The following is a 14,033-nucleotide window of genomic DNA, read 5'->3' on the forward strand; positions in this document are numbered from 1 at the left end:
CGGTACCAGGGCCGATAGTTCTTTACCCGGGGCACAGATTGGGAAAGCCGACAGTGCGCTGAATTCAGATCATTGTCAGCGTTCCAGCAGTATATAGAACTGCCTACGCCCAAATCGGTGAAAGGTCCTCTTTAAGGGTCTGGGGGGTGGCAGTTTCTTTTCTGAACAAGGTAGTGATGGGAGATATGAAGAAACTGGACCGAACGGTAGCTAGTAGCGGAAAAAAGAAGCGACATGCCCTATCTGAGCAGAATCAGCCGTGAATTCCATGGTTTGACCATTTATTTGGGCCTACACAGGAGTGGGTTGCCGCGATAGAAAGCTGATGCTGCATCGGCATTTCGTCGCGGAATGTTCAAATGGAATGTTCCGTGAAAAAGATATGAAGGTCTCAGCTCTTAATACAGAAAAAATGATAATAATTTAGAAGTGCACTACTCACGTGTCAGAGCCGTCAGCGTTGTAGCAGGATTCCAAAAGATCGGTGCACGGATAATGGCTCTCTCGGCTAAGCCAAAATGGAGCAACAGGAAAAGGCAAAAGGATATATCCAGCACTCGGAATCCGGCCTAATAAAGATAAAACTTAACTTTTATTAGGAAATGGTCATTCTTCCATTAAAAAATTATGATCATACAAGGGACATTAGCTTACCCCTCGTATGATCAAAAAATTTTAATGGAAGAATGACCAATTCTTAATAAAAGTTAAGTTTATTTTTATTAGGCCGGATTCCGAGTGCTGGATATATCCTTTTGTCTTTTCCTGTTGTGGAATGTTCCGTGACCTTTTCCTCCGTCTGAACATACCCTTAGAGTGGGGGGTTTAACGTTGTTGGGATTTCTTTTATTGATTTATTGGGAATAACAGTTATGTTTTAGACGGGTTATTGTTTTGTGATTATGGGGCCCAGTTTGTCAAATTGCCTGAATAAAGAACTTCTGTTTTCTATCATGGGCAGGGGTGGAATTCGGAGGAAAGTAAAACCCACCCCAAACGACTAGGAATGGAAAATGTGCTGTTTACCCTGAAACATTGCTCAGCAGACCCCAGGGATAACTCCTCCCAGGAAATCTCCTCTAGGGTGGGGGGAATATTGTCTCTCTCTTCCTGAACAATTCACTTACCTTGATTCTCCGGTCGGCGCAGCCATGTATCATTGTCAGCTATCAGCTGACGCAGCTCTCGGGCGCTCATGGCTTAGTTACCAAGGCGGAGCTGATGAAATATTAGAGAACTAAGTTCTCAGGTGGCTCCGATATTACTGGGCCCTGATCAAAGATCAGTAAGAATGAATGGAAGTAATCACTAGATATGTAGTACAAACTAGTTCGCTCTTCCAGAACCAAAGTGAAGTGTCAGCAAAAGCATCAACTCAAGAAATGGCTGTGATGTCACAGCGCTCAGGGTTTATATACCCTCAGGGTTCCGTTATGACATCATCATATGCAAATATGTGCATTATGACATCATCATATGCAAATATGTGCATTATGACATCATCATATGCAAATGTGAACAGAACCTCACATAATAGGTAAGCAGATCCTAGTTTTATGACATCACAGAAGTAAGGTCATGTGACTGTGTGTGTGTGTGTGTGTGTGTGTGCAAAAAAAAAAAAAATAAATAATAATAATAATAATTTGAATTAAAATCTGGATGTGGCTATTTCTAGGTACCGTACCTATGAACTCCTGGCTATTTTTAGGTACCATCCGTGTACCGTGCCTATAAACTTAAATGAACTGCAGATGTATCATATTTATCCCAGTAAATTTTCACTTTATTAGGACATTTATGTTACAATGGGTAATCTTCCTCGCACTGCGGACATCCATCCACTCTATAACAATCTTCATGTAGTGTGGAACAACAAGAAAAACAAGTTGTCAATTTTTTAGACTTTTTCCCCAAATCAAAGTGGCAAATCAGACATTTCTCCATTTTCTTGCAATTTTTTTTGTGTTTTGGTTGTTTCCCTTTTTCTCCTCTTTGTGGATACCTTCTGCACTTTGTTACCTTCCTAGGGGCGTTTGTTTGAAGAATTTTTAGGTGTATGGTCAATTTCCTTCTTGTTGAATGTTAATTGTTTGGTCTTTTTCTTAGGACGACCTTTTACTCTAATTTTAGATGTGAAATGCATATCTTTGCCTATAGCCTGAAAAGGCACAACTACCTGCGGACGCGCAGATGAAGATTTGCAGCTTGTAGAAGGTGGCGTATTTCCATCAACTATATCCGGAACATTTGAAGTCTCAGCACCTGCAACATCTTGATGTACAGACTGGTTCTATGACAAGCTGGGTTGTAATAACGAAGAACCTCATCTGGCATTGTTTTGGATAACCTTGATTTCTTCCAAGTAGTTTAGAAAGGTTGAAGTTCCATGATTAGATAAAATATCCGCCAACTGAGATAGGGATTGTAACGCCAGATTGTACTTAGCAGTACTACTGCGTGGTTCTTCGTCAATAGTCTCTTGTTCTTCCACAGCACAATATAAATCAAATTCTGTGTTTTCAAAACTAGGCTCAATTTGCAAATTTTCCCAGTATTTTTTGTGGAAGCAGTTCCTATCATACAAAGGGATTGATTCGGTTTTTCTCATTAAAAGCATGTGTCTGCATGGAACACAATATTGTAGCCGGAAACTGCAGTTACACAAGTTAACAGAACTGTCGTAAGCTTTTGAGTGATCGCCATTGCATGTTTCGATTACGGAATTCTACAAAATTTGCAAATTTGGCTTCATCGTTTGAAAACTCTTTAGAACTTTGCAAAAGAACCGTACACCAACTTCTGTCATTTCCTGCGATGCTGAATCAAGGTGAGTTTGCAATGGCGGATCGATTATTCAAATGTTTTAAGCGACTGTTGAATCTGTTTATGCTGTAATCAGTTATCTATGAACGTTATGAGTTCTTTCATGCAAATAGTCACTGTTGGTAAGCTTCGAAACTTTTCCTGAAGATTAGAGATGAGCAAACGCCGTTCGATCGAATAATTCTTCGATCGAATATCATGGCGTTCGATGTATTCTTTAACAATCGAATACCAGGCCGCATACGCAGTAAAAATTTGTATCCCCTCCCACTTTCCCTGGCGTGTTTTTTGCACCGATAACTGTGCAGGGGAGGTGGGACAGAAACTACGACAATGGAGGCAGTGAAAAAAATAGAAAACACCCATTGTCTGCCGAAAACATGTGCCCTCCCATTCATAAGAACGGCCGCCGCCCTATTCGACATCTTTGCCGTCAAATATATGGAGAGAAACATATCTGATGAGGGCTAGATAGCAATTAGCTTCAGATAGGCAGGGAAGAAGTAATGAAGAAAGCCAACAGCTCTTCTCAGAGCTATACACTGTAGGGACATCAGTCCAGCTTTCCCTGGACGGTGGAAAACAGGGATACACAACAGATACAACTTCATATATAGCGGAGAAACAGCTTTCATTTTTAGTTGTCCGCACACAGAATAGCCGGAATCCATAGCAGTGACTAATTCATATAGAGATGAAAAAAGCCCTGAATTTATTTTTTTTTTGGGGGGAGGGGGCCTGAATCATAGCAGCAATCCACAGCAATTACAAGTTCATATAGCTGGAAAAAGCCTTGAATTATGGGGGGGGCTGAAACATAGCAGCAATCCACAGCAGTTACTTCTTGCTACATACGTGCTAAGCAGCTTTTCAGGCTGTGTAACCCCAAAACAAGGATACAGAGCAATTAGTTCAGGCTATGTGCGCTCAATCCAGATATTCAGGGTGTGTACCCCAAAACCTAGGTGGGAGACCCAGAAATTCAGTCACGCTATATCAGCTCAATCCAATTTTTTTTATTCAATCCAGTATTGTTTGCTCTCCATGATGTGAACTATGCCTTTGTCTCTTGAAATGCAACCCAACATGAAATCAGCCATGTGTGCCAGTGTGTTACTTGGCATGACTTTGCTACCCCCAACTGTAAGGGTCACTCTCTATTTCCTCCCTTTTTCACTCCCCTTCACACCATCCGTGCTGAAGCAATGGTGCTAAAGTGCACCCTCAAGCCTTGTGTGGGACAGTGACATGAAATGCCACTTCATCCCCCTCGTCTTCCTCCACTATGGGGGATAATACTGTGTGCAGGGGCCACTATGGGGGATAATACTGTGTGCAGGGGCCACTATGGAGCATAATACTGTGTGCAGGCGCCACTATGGGGGATAATACTGTGTGCAGGGGCCACTATGGGGATAATACTGTGTGCAGGGGCCACTATGGGACATAATACTGTGTGCAGGGGCCACTATGGGACATAATACTGTGTGCAGGGGCCACTATGGGACATAATACTGTGTGCAGGGGCCACTATGGGACATAATACTGTGTGCAGGGGCCACTATGGGACATAATACTGTGTGCAGGGGCCACTATGGGACATAATACTGTGTGCAGGGGCCACTATGGGACATAATACTGTGTGCAGGGGCCACTATGGGACATAATACTGTGTGCAGGGGCCACTATGGTGCATAATACTGTGTGCAGGGGCCACTATGGGACATAATACTGTGTGCAGGGGCCACTATGGGGGATAATACTGTGTGCAGGGGCCACTATGGGGGATAATACTGTGTGCAGGGGCCACTATGGAGCATAATACTGTGTGCAGAGCTTACTAAGGGACATAATAGAGTGCGGAGGAGGGGGTCGGTCGAGGTCTTCGGCGTCAGTTGGGATGTGGGGGGGGGGGGGGGCATGTCAAAAGTTTGCCTCGGGGCCCCGCCATTCCTAGTTACGCCACTGGTTGCTACTACTGGATATCATTATGTGATTAGTAAAGTGGAAATATATAATAATAATACCGCTATATAGATAAAATGTAGCCATACAGCGCCCACATACAGTACACCGAAATAACACTGTCGTACTAATAAATACTAAAAACATAGAGTGCATATAAATGATACTGTCACACTGTGCAAAACAATAATACCACCATATAGTGCACACGGATAATACTCCCATACTATACACATTAGTAGTGCTACCATGCAGTACACGTAAAAAAACACTTTCTTGTCATTTTTTCAGAGACTATAATATTGATGTTCTGTCCTAAGAAAAGGTCATGAATATACAATGTTGTGGGGTCTGAGACCCTTTTTAACCCCCTATATGTTCTATGTGCACGATACCCCGTAGGTGCTGTGGGGGCCCAGTCAGTGTTTACTATGGGGCCCGGTCTTTGCTAGTTACAACCCCTGATAACAGACCTGAAATGTAGACAGAATAGTACCAGCACATATAAGTGCCATATACCTGCCCATAATAATAATAATACCAATGTAATACTGCCATATAGGTGGTATGTAGTCTCAGAAATATGAGCGTTTTCACACTGTGTATGAGGGGTTGTAGCTCACTGGTAGAGCGCATGCTTTGCATGTATGAGGCCCCGGGTTCAATCCCCGGCATCTCCATGTTTTGTGTTACATAATAATCACTTAAAAAAGGAGTGCACCATATGCCCTATATTTAATGCGGCCCTGTATTCCCTGCTCATATAATACCGCCAGACAGTTCACCTATACCACCTTATCATATCCAGGGGCCCCTCCCAGATGTTTTGAGAGAGTTGGAGAATAACAGAGGGGCCTTGAGCCTCCTTGTGCACTTAGGCCCATGTATATCTGCCGTCCCCGCAGCCCCTGGAGCTATGATCTCCTCATTACTAGAGATGAGCGAACAGTGTTCTATCGAACTCATGTTCGATCGGATATTAGGCTGTTCGGCATGTTCGAATCGAATCGAACACCGCGTGGTAAAGTGCGCCATTACTCGATTCCCCTCCCACCTTCCCTGGCGCCTTTTTTTGCTCCAATAACAGCGCAGGGTAGGTGGGACAGGAACTACGACACCGGTGACGTTGAAAAAAGTAGGCAAAACCCATTGGCTGCCGAAAACATGTGACCTCTAATTTAAAAGAACAGCGCCGCCCAGCTTCGCGTCATTCTGAGCTTGCAATTCACCGGGGACGGAGGTTTCCGTCCAGTTAGCTAGGGGTTAGATTCTGGGTAGGCAGGGACAGGCTAGGATAGGAAGGAGAAGACAACCACAACAGCTCTTATAAGAGCTAAATTCCAGGGAGAAGCTTGTCAGTGTAACGTGGCACTGACGGGCTCAATCGCCGCAACCCAGCTTTCCCAGGATCCTGAATGGAACACACTGACAGTGTATTCCCGTATACCCCATATATACACCCCAAATCCCCGTTCCAACGGTGTGCCCCCCCACCTTCACCTCAGAAATACCCTGCAAGTCCCCTAGCAATAGAATTGGGGCTATATACACCCACAATTTTTGCTACTGGTATATAGTGCCATTGTCTGACTGGGAATTCAAAGAATATATTGGGGTGACGTGCACCCACAATTTTTGCTACTGCTATACAGTGCCATTGTCTCACTGGGAATTCAAAGAATATATTGGGGTTATGTGCACCCACAATTTTTACTACTGGTATATAGTGCCATTGTCTGACTGGGAATTCAAAGAATATATTGGGGTTATGTGCACCCACAATTTTTACTACTGGTATATAGTGCCATTGTCTGACTGGTAATTCAAAGAATATATTGGGGTGACGTGCACCCACAATTTTTGCTACTGCTATACAGTGCCATTGTCTCACTGGGAATTCAAAGAATATATTGGGGTTACGTGCACCCACAATTTTTACTACTGGTATACAGTGCCATTGTCTCACTGGGAATTCAAAGAATATATTGGGGTTATGTGCACCCACAATTTTTACTACTGGTATATAGTGCCATTGTCTGACTGGGAATTCAAAGAATATATGGGGGTTACGTGCACCCACAATTTTTGCTACTGCTATACAGTGCCATTGTCTGACTGGGAATTCAAAGAATATATGGGGGTTATGTGCACCCACAATTTTTACTACTGGTATACAGTGCCATTGTCTGACTGGGAATTCAAAGAATATATGGGGGTTATGTGCACCCACAATTTTTACTACTGGTATACAGTGCCATTGTCTCACTGGGAATTCAAAGAATATATTGGGGTTATGTGCACCCACAATTTTTACTACTGGTATACAGTGCCATTGTCTGACTGGGAATTCAAAGAATATATTGGGGTTATGTGCACCCACAATTTTTACTACTGGTATACAGTGCCATTGTCTGACTGGGAATTCAAAGAATATATGGGGGTTATGTGCACCCACAATTTTTACTACTGGTATACAGTGCCATTGTCTGACTGGGAATTCAAAGAATATATGGGGGTTATGTGCACCCACAATTTTTAATACTGGTATACAGTGCCATTGTCTGACTGGGAATTCAAAGAATATATTGGGGTTATGTGCACCCACAATTTTTACTACTGGTATACAGTGCCATTGTCTGACTGGGAATTCAAAGAATATATGGGGGTTATGTGCACCCACAATTTTTAATACTGGTATACAGTGCCATTGTCTGACTGGGAATTCAAAGAATATATTGGGGTTATGTGCACCCACAATTTTTACTACTGGTATACAGTGCCATTGTCTCACTGGGAATTCAAAGAATATATTGGGGTTATGTGCACCCACAATTTTTACTACTGGTATATAGTGCCATTGTCTGACTGGGAATTCAAAGAATATATGGGGGTTATGTGCACCCACAATTTTTACTACTGGTATATAGTGCCATTGTCTGACTGGGAATTCAAAGAATATATTGGGGTTATGTGCACCCACAATTTTTACTACTGGTATACAGTGCCATTGTCTGACTGGGAATTCAAAGAATATATTGGGGTTATGTGCACCCACAATTTTTACTACTGGTATATAGTGCCATTGTCTGACTGGGAATTCAAAGAATATATGGGGGTTACGTGCACCCACAATTTTTGCTACTGCTATACAGTTCCATTGTCTCACTGGGAATTCAAAGAATATATGGGGGTTATGTGCACCCACAATTTTTACTACTGGTATACAGTGCCATTGTCTGACTGGGAATTCAAAGAATATATTGGGGTTACGTGCACCCACAATTTTTAATACTGGTATACAGTGCCATTGTCTGACTGGGAATTCAAAGAATATATGGGGGTTATGTGCACCCACAATTTTTACTACTGGTATATAGTGCCATTGTCTGACTGGGAATTCAAAGAATATATTGGGGTTACGTGCACCCACAATTTTTAATACTGGTATACAGTGCCATTGTCTGACTGGGAATTCAAAGAATATATGGGGGTTATGTGCACCCACAATTTTTACTACTGGTATATAGTGCCATTGTCTGACTGGGAATTCAAAGAATATATGGGGGTTATGTGCACCCACAATTTTTAATACTGGTATACAGTGCCATTGTCTGACTGGGAATTCAAAGAATATATTGGGGTTATGTGCACCCACAATTTTTAATACTGGTATACAGTGCCATTGTCTGACTGGGAATTCAAAGAATATATGGGGGTTATGTGCACCCACAATTTTTACTACTGGTATATAGTGCCATTGTCTGACTGGGAATTCAAAGAATATATTGGGGTTATGTGCACCCACAATTTTTACTACTGGTATACAGTGCCATTGTCTGACTGGGAATTCAAAGAATATATGGGGGTTATGTGCACCCACAATTTTTACTACTGGTATACAGTGCCATTGTCTGACTGGGAATTCAAAGAATATATGGGGGTTATGTGCACCCACAATTTTTAATACTGGTATACAGTGCCATTGTCTCACTGGGAATTCCACAAATAATTTGGGGATTCATTCACCCTACATCTCAGGCTCTTGCCATATTCACCCAGGTTGTCAGTGCTGCACCAGCTCGTTCCCAGACAGCTCGGCCCGAAAAACACGTTACCTATATAGAGGATTTGGACAATGAAGACAACATGTTCTAAATCTAATGTCTGCACCTTCTCCAGAATTAAAATAAAGGCAGCGTTTAACTTTCAAATAGCACTGCACAAAGGAAGAGCTTATCAGCTTGTCTCATGACATGCTACTGAAAAGTTTCATTTGTGTATCTTAATGTAAATATAGTTGTATAAGCTGTTTGGGTTTTAGGCACTGCCAAGTTATTTATTACCACCCGCTCCCTTATAATGATGATGACGCCAAAGTCACTGTGGGTGTTCAGAGCTCACAGCTTTGGGTGACATTTGTCTTGCTCTCTGTTGGTACCAGCTGTCTTTTTGGATACCGTAAAGTTATGTTGACTTTATTAACAGCTATAGAAGCTTTAGCCAGGTTGTGACGGTGTGTAACCCTAACAACACTAAGTGGGATACACATTAATAGTCAGTCTATGTACGCTAAACGTATCACTGAAGTAATTTTTTTTCCCTCTCCCCTAATATAAGAAAGGAACAGACATTAGACCTAGACCGGGGTTCGAGGCTTGAAAAAATCCAGTATTATTTGTTCTTCATGATGTGAAATATGTGTTGAAAAGCAACCCAAGATGAAGTCAGCCATGTGTGCCAGTGTGTTACTTGGCATGCCTTTGCTGGCCCCAACTGTAAGGGTCACTCTCCATTTCCTCCATTTTCCACTCCCCTTCACACCATTTGTGGTGAAGCAATGGGATGCACTGAAGTGCACCCTCTAGCCTCGTGTGGGATAGGGACATCAGATGCCACTCCAACCCCCTCGTCTTCCTCCGCCAGCCAACGGTGCGAAGATGAGAGGAGTGTGCTCTGAATGTTTTCTGCCTAGCAGAGGCTAGTTCTCACTTACGAAAATGGCCCCACTTTGACCTGTATATCAGGCACAATGGTGTAGGTTTCAAAGAAACATGGCACCAACAAGTTGGAAAACGTGGGCCATGCGTGGACCGTGTTTGAGTCTGGCAAGCTCCAGATCTGCTACCAGGTTCCAGCCATTATCACAGGCGCAAAAATGCCAGGCCCCAGGTGTAGCAGGGAAAAAAAAATGCCATCTCAGCCAGGATGGCATCCCTGACCTCGGAGGCACTGTGCTGTCTGTCCCCCAAGCTGATCAGTTTCAGCACGGCCTGCTGACATCTCCCCATGCCAGTGTTACAGTGTTTTCCGCTAGTAGCTGGGGTGGAGGTTGCAGCTTCGTAGGGTTTCAGTCTACTCCTGCCATGAATTTTGGCCTGGGAGAGGAGATAGGCCACCCCAGTTTGCACCCGGGGAACAGACTCCACCACATTCACCCTGCCTGTCATTAAAGATAAGCACTGCAGCATCCCTGACCACAGGCGCTTGTCCATGTGTCGGTGGTCAAGTGGACCTTGCAGCAAAGCGCAGAGCTCTGGGCCCGACTGATGTTATGGGACACATGCAGGCGCAAGGCAGAGACAGCACACCAAGAGAAGTAGTAACGGCTAGGCCCAGCATAGGGAGATGCCCCAGCTGCCATCTGCTGACGGAAGGCCTGGGTCTCCAGAAGCATAAACAAACACCAACATCTCCAGGGCCAGCAGTTTATCGATGAGGCTGTTACAGGCTTGGGCATGGGGGTGGGTTGTATTGTACTTCTGCCTGCAATGAAAAGCTTGGGAAATGTGGAGTGGCTGGGAAGAGGCGCATGATGGTGCAGGCCAAAAGTGCGCATGAGGGTGAACTCCCCAATGTGTCAGAGATAGGTGTGTAGGTGTCCTTGCATCATATACTTGCACCATATTTGGCTTTGGAAGTTAATTTTGTGCCAAAAAGTGGTTAAGACAGCGATCCCTCAGCTACTCCCGTTACACTGTCTATTGAAGTTACCATCTGTGGAAGTGGACCACCATTTCTAAGATCCCAAAGGAAGCAGGCAAGAGATGTGCAGTTCAGAAAAAAAGATGAGAAAATAAGTTTAAGCTGTAGAGCACAGAGGGATCGGAGAGGACAGAGCTGGTGTCGGCCAGGTATTCCCACAACATGCGCCTATACTTGTCCCTCCTGGTGACACTAGGCCCCTGAGTGGCAGTAATTTGTCCAGGGGGGCCATTAACGTGTTCCAGACCTAGGAATAAGTCTTCCAACAGGGTAGAGTTTTGCATGCCTTTGCTTCTACCCACTGTTTTTGCTGCTTAGCTTCCCTCCACATCTACTCTGCTTTCACCCCTAAACATCACCCCAGTTTATGCCTTTGCTTCTACCCAGGTTTTTTGTTGATTTAGCTTCCCTCTACATCTACACTGCTTTAGCCCCTAGACATCACCCCTGTCCATGTGGGGTCGGTGGCCTCGTCATCCACCAACTCCTCTTCCAATTGCGCACTGCCCCCTTACTGCAAACCGCACATGACCACAGCTTGCCTTGATGGCAACTGTGTCTCATGATCCCCACTTAGGTCCAGACAAGTCGGTGGCGGGTCCAAAACCCCAAAATTGGAAGGAAATGGCAGATGCTGCAGTATTTCTAACACCTGTTCCTGGTGCTCGGGCCTGGTCTGTGTTGTACCCTGCACCCTGCTTAACGCATCTGCCATATCCGAAGTTGTGCTGAGCGCATGCTAATGTTTTGTGTCCAGTGCAATGGATGGGATGGGATTTCACATAAGTCTGCCACCCATGGCCACTCATGGTTGAGCAACTGAGGGAGTTGACTTTGACGAACCCGAGGGTTTTGGAGTTGGAACTACATCAAAGGTCTGTGCTGCTCACACACTCTGCTCAACACATGATATGTTTAGTGCCAGCAGTGTGGAGACGTCGCACAACAGCCGTTGTTCCAGCAGGTACAGGCGTTGTAGGAGTGCATAGAGGCTAGCAGCGGCAACTATACACTTTAAAAACTATCCGCACAAGCGCCACACTTTCACCAGTAGCTCAGGAACATTGGGGTACCTTTTTCAAAAGATTAGCAGCAATGAGTTAAAAACGTGGCCCAGGCATGGAATATGTTGCAGGCTGCCAAGCTACAGAGCCGATCCCAGGTTACGGCCATTATCACACATGACAACATGCCTGGGCCCAGGTGCAGTGGCAAAAACCACATTGCCGTCTCATTGAGGATGGCATGACTCACTTTGTAGGCAGTGTGCTGTCTGGCCCCCAAGCTGATGAGCTTCAGCACGGCCCGCTGACGTCTCCCCACACCAGTGTTGCAGCGTTTCCAGCTCGTAGCTGGGGTCAATTTAACAGCGGAGGAGGGTGGTGTTTCAGCCCTCCTCCCAGGAATGTTGTGTGGGGAGACAAGTCAGGCCACCACATTTTGCGACCCGGTCCACGCCTCAACTACATTCAACCACTGTGCCCAAATTGAAAGGTAGCGTCCCTGTCCGCATGCACTTGTCCATTCGTAACTGGTCACATGGAACTTTAGGGCTAAGCGCTGAATTTAGGGACCGCCTCATGTTTGGGGGAAAGTGCTGGTGTGGACGGCACAGTGCGGTGGCGCAGTAGACACTCTGCCCAAAAAGGGCAGAGTGTCCCCCAGCCGGGATTCCAACATCTCCTGGGCCAGATTTCTTGAGATGAGGCCGTTGAAGCCTTGGGCATGTGGGTGGGTTGCGCTGTACTTTAGCATGAAATGAAAGGCTTGGGAGATGGGGAGTTGCTGGGAAGAGGCGCATGATGGCGCGGGCAAAAGGAGAAATGGCAGGAAAAGGTGAGGATAAGGGTGAACTCCCCAAAGTGTCAGAGGCAGATGTGGAGGTGTCCTGGCTCCTGGTCTGGACTGCAGCGCCAGCCCTGTCAACAGTGGAAGAGGCAGTGGCCGCCAGGCCAAACGACGATTATCCTGCGCTTGCTCTCACCCACTGAGCCCAGGGCTTGCCTTCCAAATGATGGCACCCGCAAGAGGTGGTGAGATTCCTCTCCGCAGATCTCCAAACCATCTTGGACTTGCAAATTGCACTAAATTTGTCATGTAACTGACATGTATATGATGAGTCTATCCATTGTCTGTTCATTTTGGTGAAAGTCAGCCTGTCAGCTGACAGACAGCTGTGCTTGTCAGTGATGATGTCACCGGCTGCTTGTACCCCCAGTTTTTGCTGCTTAGCTTGCCTCCACATCCACACTGCTTTTGCCCCTACACATCACCCCTATCCATGCCTGTGCCTCTAGCCATAAGTCTGCCACCCATGGAAACTCATGGTGCAGAAAGTGAGGGAGCTGACTCTGAGGAACCCTTGGGTTTTGTAGCTGGTACTCCATCAAAGGTCTCTGCTGCTCACACACCCTGCTGAACATACGGTATCTAGGGTTAGAGCGTGTGGTGACCTCGCACAACAGTAGGTGCTTCAGGCAGATGTAGGCCTTGCTGGAGTGTATTGCGGCTAGCTCCAGGTACTGTAGACTTGGGAAAGTGGGTGTCCAAGTGCCGCACTTTCACCCTTAGCTCAGCTAATTTGGGGTATGTTTTTAAAAATCATTGCACCACTACATTGAACATGTGGGCCAGGCATGGAACGTGTTGGAGGCTGGCAAGCTCCAGAGCCCTCCAACAAGCTAAAAAACCTGGCCCCAGGGGCAGCGGGGATAAACAAATTGCCATCTCATCCAGGATGGCATCCCTGACCTCAGAGGCAGTGTGCTGTCCGTCTCCCAAGCTGATGAGCTTCAGCCCAGCCTGCTGACGTCTCCCCACACCAGTGTTGCAGCGTTTTCAGCTCGTAGCTGGGGTCAATCTAACAGCGGAGGAGGAGGAGGGTGGTGTTTCAGCCCTCCTCCCAGGAATGTTTTGTGGGGAAACAAGTCAGGAAAATTCTTGAAACGGGAGAGTTTTGCATCTTTGCCCTTGCTGCCTATGGACATCCCTTTGTCTCTAGCCACCATTTTCCCTGCTTTGCTTGCCTCCACATCCACACTGCTTTTGCCCCTAGACATCACCCCAGTCCATGCCTTAGCTTGTACCCCCAGTTTTTCCTGCTTAGCTTGCCTCCACATCCACACTGCTTTTGCCCCTAGACATCACCCCAGTCCATGCCTTAGCTTGTACCCCCAGTTTTTCCTGCTTAGCTTGCCTCCACATCCACACTGCTTTTGCCCCTAGACATCATCCCTATCCATGCCTCTTCCCCTAGCCAT

General features: G+C 45.6%; 1 non-coding gene across 1 annotated transcript; it reads left to right on the forward strand.

The window, feature by feature from the left end:
• Nucleotides 1-5,399: 5,399 nt before the first annotated feature.
• TRNAA-UGC (transfer RNA alanine (anticodon UGC)) lies at nucleotides 5,400-5,471 on the forward strand. The gene has a single exon. It is a non-coding gene; the product is annotated as a tRNA-Ala (tRNA).
• The last annotated feature ends 8,562 nt before the right edge of the window (nucleotides 5,472-14,033 follow it).

This window comes from Leptodactylus fuscus, unplaced genomic scaffold, assembly GCF_031893055.1.
Source record: "Leptodactylus fuscus isolate aLepFus1 unplaced genomic scaffold, aLepFus1.hap2 HAP2_SCAFFOLD_1086, whole genome shotgun sequence".
Lineage (NCBI taxonomy): Eukaryota > Metazoa > Chordata > Amphibia > Anura > Leptodactylidae > Leptodactylus > Leptodactylus fuscus.